At 43.4% G+C, this 14,889-nt stretch overlaps 1 pseudogene; it reads right to left on the bottom strand.

Moving 5' to 3' along the window:
* Positions 1-876: 876 nt before the first annotated feature.
* Positions 877-14,889, bottom strand: part of LOC123137109 (uncharacterized) — a 274,654-nt pseudogene continuing 260,641 nt past the window's right edge.

A 14,889-nucleotide genomic window follows, 5' to 3' on the forward strand; every position in this document is an offset into this window, starting at 1 on the left:
ACTTGCAAGATAGGATCAAGAACACACATATATTCATGAAAACATAATAGGTTCAGATCTGAAATCATGGCACTCGGGCCCTAGTGACAAGCATTAAGCATAGCAAAGTCATAGCAACATCAATCTCAGAACATAGTGGATACGAGGGATCAAACCCTAACAAAACTAACTTGATTACATGGTAAATCTCATCCAACCCATCACCGTCCAGCAAGCCTACGATGGAATTACCCAAGCATGGAGGTGAGCATCATGAAATTGGTGATGGAGGATGGTTGATTATGACGACGGCGACGAATCCCCCTCTCCGGAGCCCCGAACGGACTCCAGATCAGCCCTCCCGAGAGAGATTAGGGCTTAGCAGTGGCTCCGTGTCGTGAAATGCGATGAAACTTTCTCCCTGATTTTTTTCTCCCCGAACGTGAATATATGGAGTTGGAGTTGATGTCGGTGGAGGTCCAGGGGGCCCACGAGATAGGAGGCCGCTCCCTAGGGGGGTTGCCCTCCTGTCTCGTGGACAGCCTGTGGGCCCCCTGACATTAATTCTTTTGCCAAAAATTCTTATTAATTCCTAAAAGTGCCTCCGTGGATTTCCATGACATTCCGAGAACTTTTCTTTTCTACACATAAAACAACATCATGGCAGTTCTGCTGAAAACAGCGTCAGTCCGGGTTAGTTTCATTCAAATCATGCAAGTTAGAGTCCAAAACAAGGGCAAAAGTGTTTGGAAAAGTAGATATGTTGGAGACATATCATGGGTCATCAAGAACATTTTCCATTCGAGACAAATTTTCAGCTATGGGGTTCTGAGCTCCCTTTCTATCAATAATATGCAAGTGAAATTCTTGTAGCAACAGAACCCACCTAATAAGTCTAGGTTTAGCATCTTTATTTTCCATAAGATATTTAATAGTAGCATGATCAGTGTGAGCAATTACTTTAGAATCAACAATATAAGATCTGAACTTATCACATGGAAACACGATTGCTAAAAATTATTACTCAGTAGTAGCATAATTTCTTTGAGCACTGTCTAGAGTTTTACTGGCATAATGGAGAACATTTAGTTTCTTATCAACTCTTTATCCTAGAATAGCACCAACAACATAATCACTAGCATCACACATAATTTCAAAAGGCAAGTTCCAATCAGGTGGTTGAACAGTGGGTGCAGAGGTTAAGGCTTTCTTAAGTGTTTCAAAGGCTTCTACACAATCATCATAAAAAATGGAACATCTTTTTGTAAGAGATTAGTAAGAGGCCTAGAAATTTTAGAGAAGTCTTTAATAAACCTTCTATGGAAACTAGCATGACCAAGGAATATTCTTATACCGTTAATATCTTTAGGACATGGCATTTTCTCAATGCATCAACTTTAGCTTTATCTACTTCAATACCTCGTTCAGAAATTTTATGCCCCAAAACAATACCTTCATTAACCATAAAATGACACTTCTCCTAATTCAAGACAAGATTAGTTTCTTCACATCTCTGCAAAACTCGATCAAGGTTGCTTAAGCAATCATCAAAAGAAGTCCCGTAAACGGAAAAAATCATCCATGAAAACCTCAACAATCTTTTCACAAAAGTCAGAGAATATATCAGTCATACATGTTTGAAAGGTAGTAGGTGCATTGCGTAAACCAAAAAGCATATGTCTATAAGCATAAGTTCCAAAAGGGCAAGTAAAAGTAGTTTTCTCTCGATCTTCTTTTGACACAGGTATTTGGGAGAAACCAGAATATCCATCAAGGAAACAAAAGTGTGTATGATTAGACCATCTTTCTAACATTTGATCAACAAAAGGCAAGGGGTAATGATGTTTTCTAGTAGCTTTGTTTAATTTCTAAAATCAATTACCATCCTATAACCAGTTATAATTCTTTGTGGGGTAAGTTCATTTTTATCATTAGGAACAATGGTAATGCCTCCTTTTTTAGGAACACAATGAACATGACTCACCCATCTACTCTCAGCTATGAGATAAATTATACCTGCTTCTAGAAGCTTTAATATTTCAGTTCTTACCACTTCCTTCATCTTAGGATTCAATAGCCGTTGATGATCAACAATTGTTTAGCATCAGGCTCCATAATAATCTTGTGCTGACATAGTGGGACTAATGCCCTTAAGATCATCAAGAGTATATCCAATAGCAGCACGGTGCTTCCTCAGAGTTTTTAGTAATCTCTTTTCTTCATGCTCTGAAAGGTTAGCACTAATAATAACATGATATATCTTCTTTTCATCAAGATAAGCATATTTCAATGTATCACGCAATTGTTTCAATTCAAACATAGGACCACCTTTAGGTGGAGGAGGACCTCCAAGAGTTTCAGCAGGAAAATTGTGTCTAAGAATAGGTGGTCGATCAAAGAACATCTTATCTATTTCATTTCCTTTGTTCATATGCATATAATTTTCATGGTCTAACAAATATTGTTCTAACGGATCAGTAGGAGGTACGACAATAAAAGGAAGACTAATAATTCGGCTTTACTAGGCAATTCTTTATCATGAGGTTGTCTACGAAATTTAGAGAAATTAAACTCATGAGATACATCACCAAAGTTAACACTGACGGTTTCTGTATTGCAATCAATCTTCACATTAACTTCAAGAAAGGTCTACCAAATATAATGGGACAAAATCGTCTTGTGGAGAGCCAAGAACTAGAAAATCATTAGGGTATTTGATATTTCCACACAAGACTTCAACATCTCTAACAATCCAAGGGGTGAAATTGTATCTCCATTCGCAATCTTAATAGTAACTTTAATGTCTTCTATTTCAACAGGTGCAATATCATTCATGATCTCTTGATATATATCATTCATGATCTCTTGATATAAGGTAAATAGAACAACACTCACACCAGGAACCAAATCAGATAAACCATGGTAACAATGATCTCATATTTTAACTGAGATAACAGGCATGCCAACAACAGGCTTATTCTTATCTTTAATATCAGGCTTAGCAATTCTAGTTGCTTCATCACAGAAGTAAATAACATGCCCATCAATATTATCGACCAAGAGATCTTTAACCATAGCAACATTAGGTTCAACTTTAATATGTTCAGAGGTCCTAGGTGCTCTAATATTAATTTTGTTAACCATGATTGAAACTTTGGCATGTTCCTTTATCCTAACAGGAAAATATGTTTCTCAATATAAGTAGTAGGTACAACTGGATCAACATTGTAAATGATAGTTTCATCTTTAACTATAACGGGTTACTCAATCTTTTATTTCATAGGGGGATGCTATTTAAACCACTTCTCCCTAGGGAGATCAACATGAGTAGAAAATTATTCACACAGGAGGCTACTATCTCAGAGTCAAGTCCATATTTAGTGCAAAACTTATGAAAAGCATCGGTATCCATAAAAGATTTAACACAATCAAACTAAAGTATTATACCTGACTCGTTACCTTTGTCGGGTTCCCAATCTTCAGAGTTGTGTTTAATTCTTTCCAGAAGATCCCATCTGAATTCAATAGTTTTCTTCATAAAGGAACCAGTAGAAGAAGAATCGAGCATGGTTTGATCATTATGAGAAAGCTAAGCTTAAAAACTATGTAAGATAATTTCTCTTGATAGCTCATGATTGGGGCATGTGTACATAATGTACTTAAGCCTCCCCCAAGCTTGAGCGATGCTTTCTCCTCACGAGGCCAAAAATTACATATATAATTCCGATCATGATGAACCAGATACATAGGATAAAACTTTGGATAAAATTCCAATTTCAATCGGTTCCAATCCCAAGTTCCAATATTATCACATAGCCTATACCATATCAATGCCCCCCAAATATAAGGGGAAAACCCTTCTTCTTAACTCCATCTTTGGATAAACCTGCAATCTTAAATAATCCACAAACTTCATCCACATAGATTAGGTGCATATCAGGATGTATTGTTCCATCTCCTTCATAAGGATTATCTAGCAGTTTCTCTATCCTACTTGAAGGAATCTCATAATAAATATTTTCAGTAGGTGCAGTAGGTTGAGGAGCAACTCTTTGTGCTTCCGGTCGAGGTGAAGATACCCCAAACAAACCCCTCAAAGGATTGTTTTCCATAGTAACAAGTAGCAGTAAATTTCAACATGTATAAATGTTTCCTTACCAAATTTCACTCGCCAAAGGCGCTTCACTCCCCGGTAACGACGCCAGAAAAGAGTCTTGTTGACCCACAAGTATAGGCGATCAATTGTAGTCCTTCCGATAAGTAAGAGTGTCGAACCCAACGAGGAGCAGAAGGAAATGACAAGCGATTTTGAGCAAGGTATTGTCTGCGAGGACTAAAATTATCCGTAATAGATAGTTTGATAGCAAGGTAATTGTAATGAGCAACAAGTAGCAATTGTAACATAGGTGCAGTAAGATAGACCAATCCTTTTGTAGAAAGGACATGCCTGTAATGCCCAGATAATTAAGCTACAGTAATCCCCAGCTAATGGTGCCATGTCAACATATTACTGATGCTAATCCTCACTTGACCCAAATCATAATTCAAATTCAAATTCAAATTAAAGTCCAAAATTCAAATTTCTCAAACATGCAAACTAAAATGTTCAAAGTGTGGCACATAATTTCTGGTTATTTGTCATGCTGGAACCAACCTCTTTTCGATTCCCAAATTACCCCTGAGAATTTATTATCTGGTCCAGCAGTATTTAAGATGCCCTTTTCATTTTCTAAATATGCTTGGACAACTCTTGAAGGCCCCAAACATTTTGTGGCAGTGCAAAAGATTTCTTTGAAATTGTTTTGGCTAGTGGAATATTTTTGCAAAGTCATTTGTGGCTAAAAGAAAATGCAAAACTAGTTAAAAAGGAAAAAGATGCCCCTGCCCCTCTGGAACTAACCCCCTAGGCTTCGGCCCACCCGAGCCAGCCCATCCAGCCCACTCCCCCCCACTGGTCACCTCCCTCTCCTGTACAGCCGACCGGGCACCCGCCCGAGCCGTTCCGGTTCGACCAGCTCACCGGCACCGCCCCGAGGGGATAAGGGCGACGCCTCGAGTCCTCCCCCTCACCTACCGCCACTCCCGCTTCTCCTTCCCCCTGGCTCTCCCTCTTCCTCTCCTTCATTTTGGAGAGGAGGCCGAAGCGCTCGCCGCCGTCCCCCGCTCGATCCCGCGGCCACCGTCACCTCTCCGCCGCCTCACCGTCCCCGCCTACTCCCTCTGCACCAACCTGAGCGAGAAGGGAGCCACCGCAGCGAGCCCGGCAACCTCTTCTTCCCCTATGGCCGTCTTCGCCTTCGTCGCCGATCGCGGCTGCCGTATGCCTCCGACAAGCCTCCCCGAGCACGCTGCCACTTCCCTACGGCTCCCGGTGAGCCACCGTGTCTCTCCCCTTGCTCCCCCGCATGGATCCATCACCATAGCCACCGCTGCCATCACCGCCCGAACACAGCTCCACCGCAGAGCTCGCCGCCGTCGCTGTGGGCATCGTCATGCTCACCCGAGCACACAAGCATGCTCAGGACCGCTCGCTGAAGCCGCCCGTGCCACTTGCTTCCCTCCCCGTGCCCCTTAGAACCTACCTCGACGAGCGCTCGAATGCGTCGCCGCCCCCGCTCGCCGCCGTCGTGCTTTCGGTGACCAAATGGTCACGGGCTCGCGACCGTTGGCCTCACTGCAACGCGTACGCCTTGCCCAGCCTCTCAGCTCGCTCACGAATGCACCATATAGCCTTCGTCGTATCTCGCCCGAGCATGTCGCCACCGGTGACGCCGTAGCTCCCAGCTCCGGCCACACCAGCCGCTCCGGCCACGACCATTTGATGCGCGGTCGAGTGGTCGTTCGAATGCGCCTAGCTGCGCTCTTCCCCATGCCCTGTAGCCTTTTTCCAAAGAATCCTGTGGTCGCGCCGCCGTGTTTCGCCTTGCCGGCGTTGCTCCGGCAACAGCGCCGACGTGGCACGGCCAGGCCCACCCCCTGGGTCGCTGCCAGTGGGGCCCCTGGCCCCCTGTTGACCAGTTAACCTGGTCAACTGTGCTGACTGGGCAGGCCCCAGCCACTGACTTTCGGGCCCCACCACTTATTCCGCTAATTAAAATGTTTTAATAATTAAAACTAATTAGTTTAGCTAATTAGTCTATGACAGGTGGGGCCTACCTGCTAAATAACTTTGTTTAGTTAGTTTTAAACTTCTGTTAGTCCACTGTCTATGACAGATGGGACCTGCTACGTCTTGAGCTTGCGTTGGTTTTCCTTGAAGAGGAAAGGGTGATGCAACAATAGTAGCATAAGTATTTCCCTCAGTTTTTGAGAACCAAGATATCAATCCAGTAGGAGGCTCCTCAAAAGTCCCACGCACCTACACAAACAAACAAAGAACTCGCAACCAACGCAATAAAGGGGTTGTCAATCCCTTCACGGCCACTTGCAAAAGTGAGATCTGATAGAGATAGTATGATAAGATAAATATATTTTTGGTATTTTATAATATAGATGCAAAAAGTAAAGATGCAAATAAAAGTAGATTGGAAGCAAATATGATAACAGATAGACCCGGGGGCCATAGGTTTCAGTAGAGGCTTCTCTCAAGATAGCATAAGTATTACGGTGGGTGAACAAATTACTGTCGAGCAATTGATAGAAAAGCGAATAATTATGAGATTATCTAGGCATGATCATGTATATAGGCATCACGTCCGCAACAAGTAGACCGACTCCTGCCTGCATCTACTACTATTACTCCACACATTGACCGACTCCTGCCTGCATCTAGAGTATTAAGTTCATAAGAACAGAGTAACGCTTTAAGCAAGATGAGATGATGTAGAGGGATAAACTCAAGCAATATGATATAAACCCCATCTTGTTATCCTCGATGGCAACAATACAATATGTGCCTTGCTGCCCCTGCTATCACTGGGAAAGGACACTGCAAGATTGAACCCAAAGCTAAGTACTTCTCCCATGGCAAGAAAGATCAATCTAGTAGGCCAAACCAAACTGATAATTCAAAGAGACTTGCAAAGATAACTCAATCATACATAAAAGAATTCAGAGAAGATTCAAGTATTATTCATAGATAAACTTGATCATAAACACAGAATTCATCGGATCTCGACAAACACACCGCAAAAAGAGTTTACATCGAATAGATCTCCACGAGAGAGGCGGAGAACATTGTATTGAGATCCAAAAAGAGAGAAGAAGACATCTAGCTAATAACTATGGACCCGTAGGTCTGTGGTAAACTACTCACAACTCATCGGAGGGGATATGGTGTTGATGTAGAAGCCCTCCGTGGTCGATTCCCCCTCCAGCGGAGCGCCGGCGAAGGCTCCAAGATGGGGTCTCGCGGATACAGAAGGTTACGGTGGTGGAAATTGTGTTTCGTTGGCTCTCTGGATGTTTTCGGGGTACGTAGGCTTATATAGGAGGAAGAAGTACATCGGTATCCGCCCGAGGGGCCCACGAGACAGGGGGCGCGCCCTCCTATCTCGTGGAGGCCTCGGCTGCTTCTTGACTTGCACTCCAAGTCCTCTGGATCACGTTCGTTCCAAAAATCATGCTCCCGAAGGTTTAATTCCGTTTGGACTCCGTTTGATATTCCTTTTCTGCGATATACTGAAATAGGCAAAAAACAGCAATACGGGCTGGGCCTCCGGTTAGTTGGTTAGTCCCAAAAATGATGTAGATGTGTAAAATAAAGCCCATAAACATCCAAAAGGGGTAATATAATATCATGGAACAACCAAAAATTATAGATACATTGGAGACGTATCAAGCATCCCCAAGCTTAATTCCTGCTCGTCCTCGAGTAGGTAAATGATAAAAAAGAAATTTTTGATGTGGAATGCTACCTAGCATAATTCTCAATGTAATTTTCTTTATTGTGGCATGTATGTCAGATCCAAATGATTCAAAATAAAAGTACATATTGATAAAAGAAAGAGTAACACTTCAAGCATACTAATCAAAGTAATCATGTCTTCTCAAAATAACATGGCAAAAGAAAGTTCATCCCTACAAAATCATATAGTTAGGCAATGCTTCATTTTCATCACACAAAGATGTTCCCAACTTCTATACCCCCGATGACAAGCCAAGCAATTGTTTCATACTTAAATAATCTCAAACTTTTTCAACCTTCACGCAATACATGAGCGTGAGCCATGGATATAGCACTATGGGTGGAATAGAATATGATGATGGGGATTGTGTGGAGAAGAGAAAAGAGGAGAAAGTCTCACATTGACGAGGATAATCAACGGGCTATGGAGATGACCATCAATTGATTTCAACATGAGGAGTAGGGATTGCCATGCAACGGATGCACTAGAGCTATAAATGAATGCTCAACAAAAGAAAACTAGTGGGTGTGCATCCAACTTGCTTGCTCACGAAGACCTAGGGCATTTAAGGAAGCCCATCGTAGGAATATACAAGCCAAGTTCTATAGTGAAAAATTACCACTAGTATGAAAAAGACAACTTATGAGACTCACTATATGAAAAACATGGTGCTACTTTGAAGCACAATATATGAGACTCACTACATGAAGAACAAGGTGCTACTTTGAAGCACAAGTGTGGAAAAAGAGATAGTAACATTGCCCTTTTTATTTTATTTTTTTATTTTTCTTTATTTTTCTTTTTTTTGGGCCTTCCTTTTTTTCTTTTTGGTCTTTCTTCATTTTTTTTCTTCTTTTTTTCTTTTTGGGCAATGCTCTAATAATGATGATCATCACACTTTCATTGATTACAACATATGAATTACAACTCGAAACTAGAACAAGATATGACTCTATATGAGTGCCTCCGGCGGTGTACCGGGATGGTGCAATGAATCAAGAGTGACATGTATGAAAATTAATGCATGGTGGCTTTGCCACAAATACGATGTCAACTACATGATCATGCGATGGCAATATGACAAAAGTAAAGTATGTCATGAGGATGATGAACGGAACGGTGGAAAGTTGCATGGCAATATATCTCAGAATGGCTATGGAAATGCCATAATAGGTAGGTATGGTGGCTGTTTTGAGGAAGATATAAGGAGGTTTATGTGTGATAGAGTGTATCGTATCATGGGGTTTGGATGCACCGGCGAAGTTTGCACCAACTCTCAAGGTGAGAAAGGGCAATGCACGGTACCGAAGAGGCTAGCAATGGCGGAAAGGTAAAAGTGCGTATAATCCATGGACTCAACATTAGTCAAAAGAACTCATATACTTATTGCAAAAATGTCAGGACCCCGACTCAATGCCACATCGATCTAGCATGTAACACCTCATATCACTTTGCGTCCTCACGCACGGTATTCCCACAGGTGTCGCCTTACCTTTGCCCGGGACCGTTTGCGCCTTTTGGCACACGTATATGATAGTGTCGCTAGCATCCATATGATAAGGAGCCCGGGCTGACATGGCTAGTCGTAAACCCAAAGTGGCACAAGCTTACAGGGACAGGCATCCATGACCCAGCATCGAACGTGTCGGTCATCAGCGAGTGAATCCAGGCTGTAGCACTGGGCTAGCAGGACTCTGGTGAACCGGGCTGTAGCGGGCTAAGAGGACTCTAGTATTCATCGCGTGACATTTCCCCGAAGGGACAGACACAGGAGCGAAGAAGGACACATGCTGGCCAGCCTAAGTGTTCCGGAGCAGTAGCAAGCTACCATTGGAAACACTAGGAGACATTTCCTGGTAAGAGAGGCTACTAAGGATAAACAACTAGATAGTCAGATCCCACACATACCAAACATTTCAATAACATACACACAATATGCTCGATATGTGCAAATACAACATGGCATCACAACATGGCTCTACGACTCAAGTATTTATTCATTAGGCTCCGAGGAGCGAGATATTACAAACAGGGGTCTCATGACCCAACATTCAGAGCATACAAATCAAAGCACAAGCGGAAGCTTAACATGTCTGAGTACAGACATCTACAAATGAAAAAGGCTGAGAAGCCTGACTATCTACCAGATCCTGCCGAGGGCACAAGATCGTAGCTGAGGTAACAAGCTAAACGTAGAAGTCCACGCGAAACTACTAGTGAGACTGAAGTCTCTCTGCAAAAACATAAAATAGGCAAACGTGAGTACAAATGTACCCAGCAAGACTTACATCAGAACTAACTACATATGCATCATTATCAACAAAGGGGATGGTGGGGTTTAACTGCAGCAAGCCAGCTTTGACTCGGTGGCTATCCTGAACTACGACTGCAAGTAACTCTTTTGAGGTGGCGCACACGAGTCCACATATTCACCATATCAATACACCACTATGGATCCGCTCCCGTCTCCCTACGAGAACGCCATCCATAGCACTCACGCTTATCTTGCGTATTTTAGGGTATCCACTTTCACTTGTCTATGAACTGATATAAGTAACCCAGAAGTCCTTTTCCGCGGACACGGCTATTCGAATAGATGATGTTAACCCTGCAGGGGTGTACTTCTTCATACATGTTTCCACCACTTAGCGTCTGCACACGACATGTGCTCGGCAAACTTCAAGCGAAAGCCGATGTGGGTGTAGACCACGACCTACCTAAACACTCAAGTCTCTAGTCCAGGTTTATCGCCTATTTGGGTTCCATCCATGAGGAGATCCGGCCGGGGTTTCGCTCACAGCCCCAAACGATGTGAACAGGGTTCCGTGACACCAAACGGGCGCCCGGTATACCCGGCCACGTGCCTACCGCATCACAGCCCACCCCTTCGGTCAGCGCTGCGCACGGCCTCCAGCATACTACAAACACCAGAAACTACTTGCAACTCCTGGACAGAGGACAAGGGTGAATAAGAAGTCGAGCGGGGTCATATTTTAGGGCCCAATGCATGGTAGTAGCTGAATCATGGATCACAAACACAGAACTCAGTTCCTAAGGACGGCTTCAATGAGACAACCCACCATGTACTCCTACATGGCCTCTCACCGATACCTTTTACCAAATCATGTTCACACACTTAGCTCACACACAGTAGGACATGTTCACACACCTCTGATTCATTCCCGATGAATCAGAACTGACTCAACTCTAAGCAATAGTAGGCATGATAAACAAACATGAATGAGTAGGCACAACAGGGCTCAAACAACTCCTACTCATACTAGTGGGTTTCATCTATTTACTGTGGCAATGACAGGTCATGTAGAGGATAAAGGGGTTTAGCTACCGCAGCAAGTAGCAAATGACTCGTTGTTGTCCTAATGCAGTAAAAGAGAGCAGGGCGAGAGAGTAGGATTGTATTAGAATGAACAAGGGGGTTTTGCTTGCCTGGCACTTTTGAAGATAACATTGAGTCTTCATCAGTGTCAACGATCACATCATCGGTACAACGTCTACCGAGGGGGAACAACACCGGCAAACACAGAAGAAACACGATCAATGAAATGCATAGTATGATGCATGCTATGACATGGCAATATGAATGTGTTTTGGGCTAATGCATCTAGCAACAAGTTAAATGGGGTTGGTTTGAACACTAGGTTCAAATTCAAACTCCATATGTGAGAGTTTAAATGCCATTTAATTGATTTGACCTGATCAGCAGGTATAAGTTGTTCTAACATGCATGAAAATGGTACAGATGGATAGATTGGATTTTTTTGATTATTTTTCATATATAACTTGTTTGATTTGGAGCTACGGTTGATTTTCTATGATTTTTAGAAGTTTTGGATATATTCTGCAATTTTCTGGACTAAAATAAATCCAGAAATAAATAGTGCGTCAGCATGACATCACCCTGATGTCAGCAGGTCAACTGGGCGCCTCTAGGTCAAACCTGTCCAGTGGGGTCCACTGGTCAGTGACTAGTGCTGGTTAGTGACGCTGACAGGTGGGTCCGGTCAACAGACACGTTAGCCCAGTCAACTCTGACTAGTGGGTCCCGCGTGATTATAAACTAATCTAAACAGAAATAAATCCTAGATTATTTAGGGCGTGGGGCCCAGATGTCAGTGAGCTAGGTGGGTTAGCTAGGGCGTTATTAGTGGCTAATGACAGCGCCACGTTAGCCGACCGGTGTTTAGCCGCCGGTGACACAAACCACGGCGGAGATCTTCGGAAATCGCCCTCCGGCGATGGTTCGACGCGCGGATAGGCTTGCTCGACTCCTGGGAGTGCGCCGCATCTAGTGGTGCCACTGGTTGGAGCCGGTGTGGCCGGGAACTATGCCAGCGTCGAGGTTTGGCGGCGGCCGAAGCACGGAAGCAGTCGGGTTCGGCGCTACTGCGTACGGGAGGAGGATCTGGTGGGTGTGCTCGGCTTCTGGGAGTGTGCTGAGCGCGCTGATGGGCTCGGACGCGAGCGGCAGCGACTGTGGCCGCGGCGGCGCCATGGCCGGCGGCGATGTGCTCGCGGCTCAGCGGTGAAGTTAGTTAGGGCGCTCAGACGGAAGGTAGAAGAGAGGGGAAAGATGCCGGTGCTCACGGTGAACTCGCAGAGCAGGCCAGTGGGCTCGGGGAGGCGCCAGGGAGGGCACACGGTCGCCTGTGATCTCGGCGGCTGAAGCTTGAAGAAGAGGTCAGGGAAGCCGCTGCAGGACGCGTCCGCTCGTGTGGCTTGGCGGGGACGGTGTAGAGGTCAGCGGCGGAGCTTCTGGACCTGGCGGCGGGGCGAGGGAGGGCTGGTGGCTGCGGCTATGGCGTACGGCGGCGACGGCGCGTTCGGGTGGTGAGAGGGAATGGCGAGGGAGAGAGCAGGGGGAGAGTGAAAGAGTTCGAGGGGGTGGCGTGGCGTTGCGGGAGACATCCAGGGGGAGGAGGAGGCAGCCAGGCAGGGAGGCAGCTGCGTGCCGGCACGCGCGGGTGCCGTGCTCGGCTTGCCTCTGCCAGTAGGCAGAGGTTGAAGACAGGTATGCCCCTGGTGGGCTGGGCCGTACAGTAGTGGGCATCTGGGCTGTAGGTAAGCGCCAGGTAGTCCTTCTCTCTCTCTCTCTCTTTTATTTTCTGTTTTCTATTTTTCTGCAGATGTTTGGCTTTATTAAAAATACCAGAACCTATTCAAAAATCATGTAACTGCTTGAGAGCACTGTTTGGAATATTTTCAACATCCATCATTTCAGTTCATGATTATTTGGACATTTAAACAATTTATAGCATTTAAATGTCCAAGTACAAATATTGTATGATTTAATTCAATAACACATAGTGTCCTAGAAAAGTGTGCACCATTTTTGGCAGAGGTTCTAGACCAAAACAAAAATGATGAACATTTATGAAGGGCATTTCAGGTTCATTGAAAATATTTTTAGGTTGAACCTATTTGAATTCCATTAGGTGCTAGGGTTTTGGACATCCCCATTTCAGGTTTAAGAGAAATTTAAACATGATGCAACACAAGACTAGCTAACCCAGAGCAGACCAGAACTAGGGATGTGAAAAAAAATTTAGAAGTCATCAAAAATCAAGTACTACTCGCATGCTCCTAGGGGGATAGATTGGTAGGAAAAGACCATCGCTCGTCCCCGACCGCCACTCATAAGGATGCACAAGCCCACTTCATGTTTCAAATTTGTTACACAACTTTAACCATACGTGCATGCTACGGGACTTGCTAACTTGAACACAAGCATTCTTTAAATTCATAATCACCCAACTAGCATGACTTTAATATCACTACCTCCTTATCTCAAAAAAATTATCAAGTATCAAATTGATCATACCATCCAATTCACTTCCTATGATAGTTTTTATTATACCCAACTTGGATGCCTACCATTCTAGGACCAATTTTATAACCATAGAAAATACCATGCTGTTCTAAAAGACTCTCAAAATAATATAAGTGAAGCATGAGAGACTAGCAATTTCTTCAAAATTAAGTCACCACCGTGCTCTAAAAAATATAAGTGAAGCACTAGAGCAAAAACTATCAAGCTCAAAAGATATAAGTGAAGTACATAGAGTATTCTAGCAAATTCTAATCAAATAGGCTTCCCCCAAAAGGTGTGTACAGCAAGGATGATTGTGGTAAACTAAAAATCAAAGACTAATATAATACACGACGCTCCGAGCAAAACACATATCATGTGGCGAATAAAAATATAGCTCCAAGTAAAGTTACCAATGAACGAAGACGAAAGAGGGGATGCGTTCCCGGGGCATCCCAAGCTCAGGCTTTTGGCTATCCTTGAATATCTTGGGGTGCCATGGGCATCCCCAAGCTTAGGCTCTTGCCACTCCTTATCCAATAGTCCATAAAAGCTTTACCCAAAACTTGAAAACTTCACAACACAAAACTCAACAGGAAATCTTATAAGCTCCGTTAGTGAAAGAAAACAAAACCACCACATAAGGTACTGTAATGAACTCATTCTTTATTTATTTTGGTGTTAAACCTACTGTATTCCAACTTCTCTATGGTTTATAAACTATTTTACTAGCCATAGATGCATCAAAATAAGCAAACAACACACAAAAAACAGAATCTGTCAAAAACAGAACAGTCTGTAGCAATCTGTAACTAACGCAAACTTATGGAACTCTAAAAATCCTACAAAAATAGGAAGTCCTGGAAAATTTGTCTATTGATCAGCAGAAAAAAGCATAAATGCAAAATCACGTTTATGTGATTTAACAAAACTAAATACGTGCGTGCAAAGTTTATGGTTTTCAGCAGAATCAAATCAACTAACATCATAGGTTATCCTATAGGTTCTACTTGGCACAAACACTAATTAAAAGATAAAAACACATCTAAACAGAAGGTAGATGCAAGATTTATTACTAAACAGGAACAAAAACAAAAAACACAAAGAAAATTGGTTGCCTCCCAACTAGTGCTATCATTTAACGCCCCTAGCTAGGCATAAAAGCGAAGATAGATCTAACGAGTGCCATCTTTGGCACTAAATTCATAAGTAGGCCGCATGATAGATTCATAAGGT

This window comes from Triticum aestivum, chromosome 6B (genome assembly GCF_018294505.1).
Source record: "Triticum aestivum cultivar Chinese Spring chromosome 6B, IWGSC CS RefSeq v2.1, whole genome shotgun sequence".
Taxonomy (NCBI): Eukaryota; Viridiplantae; Streptophyta; class Magnoliopsida; order Poales; family Poaceae; genus Triticum; species Triticum aestivum.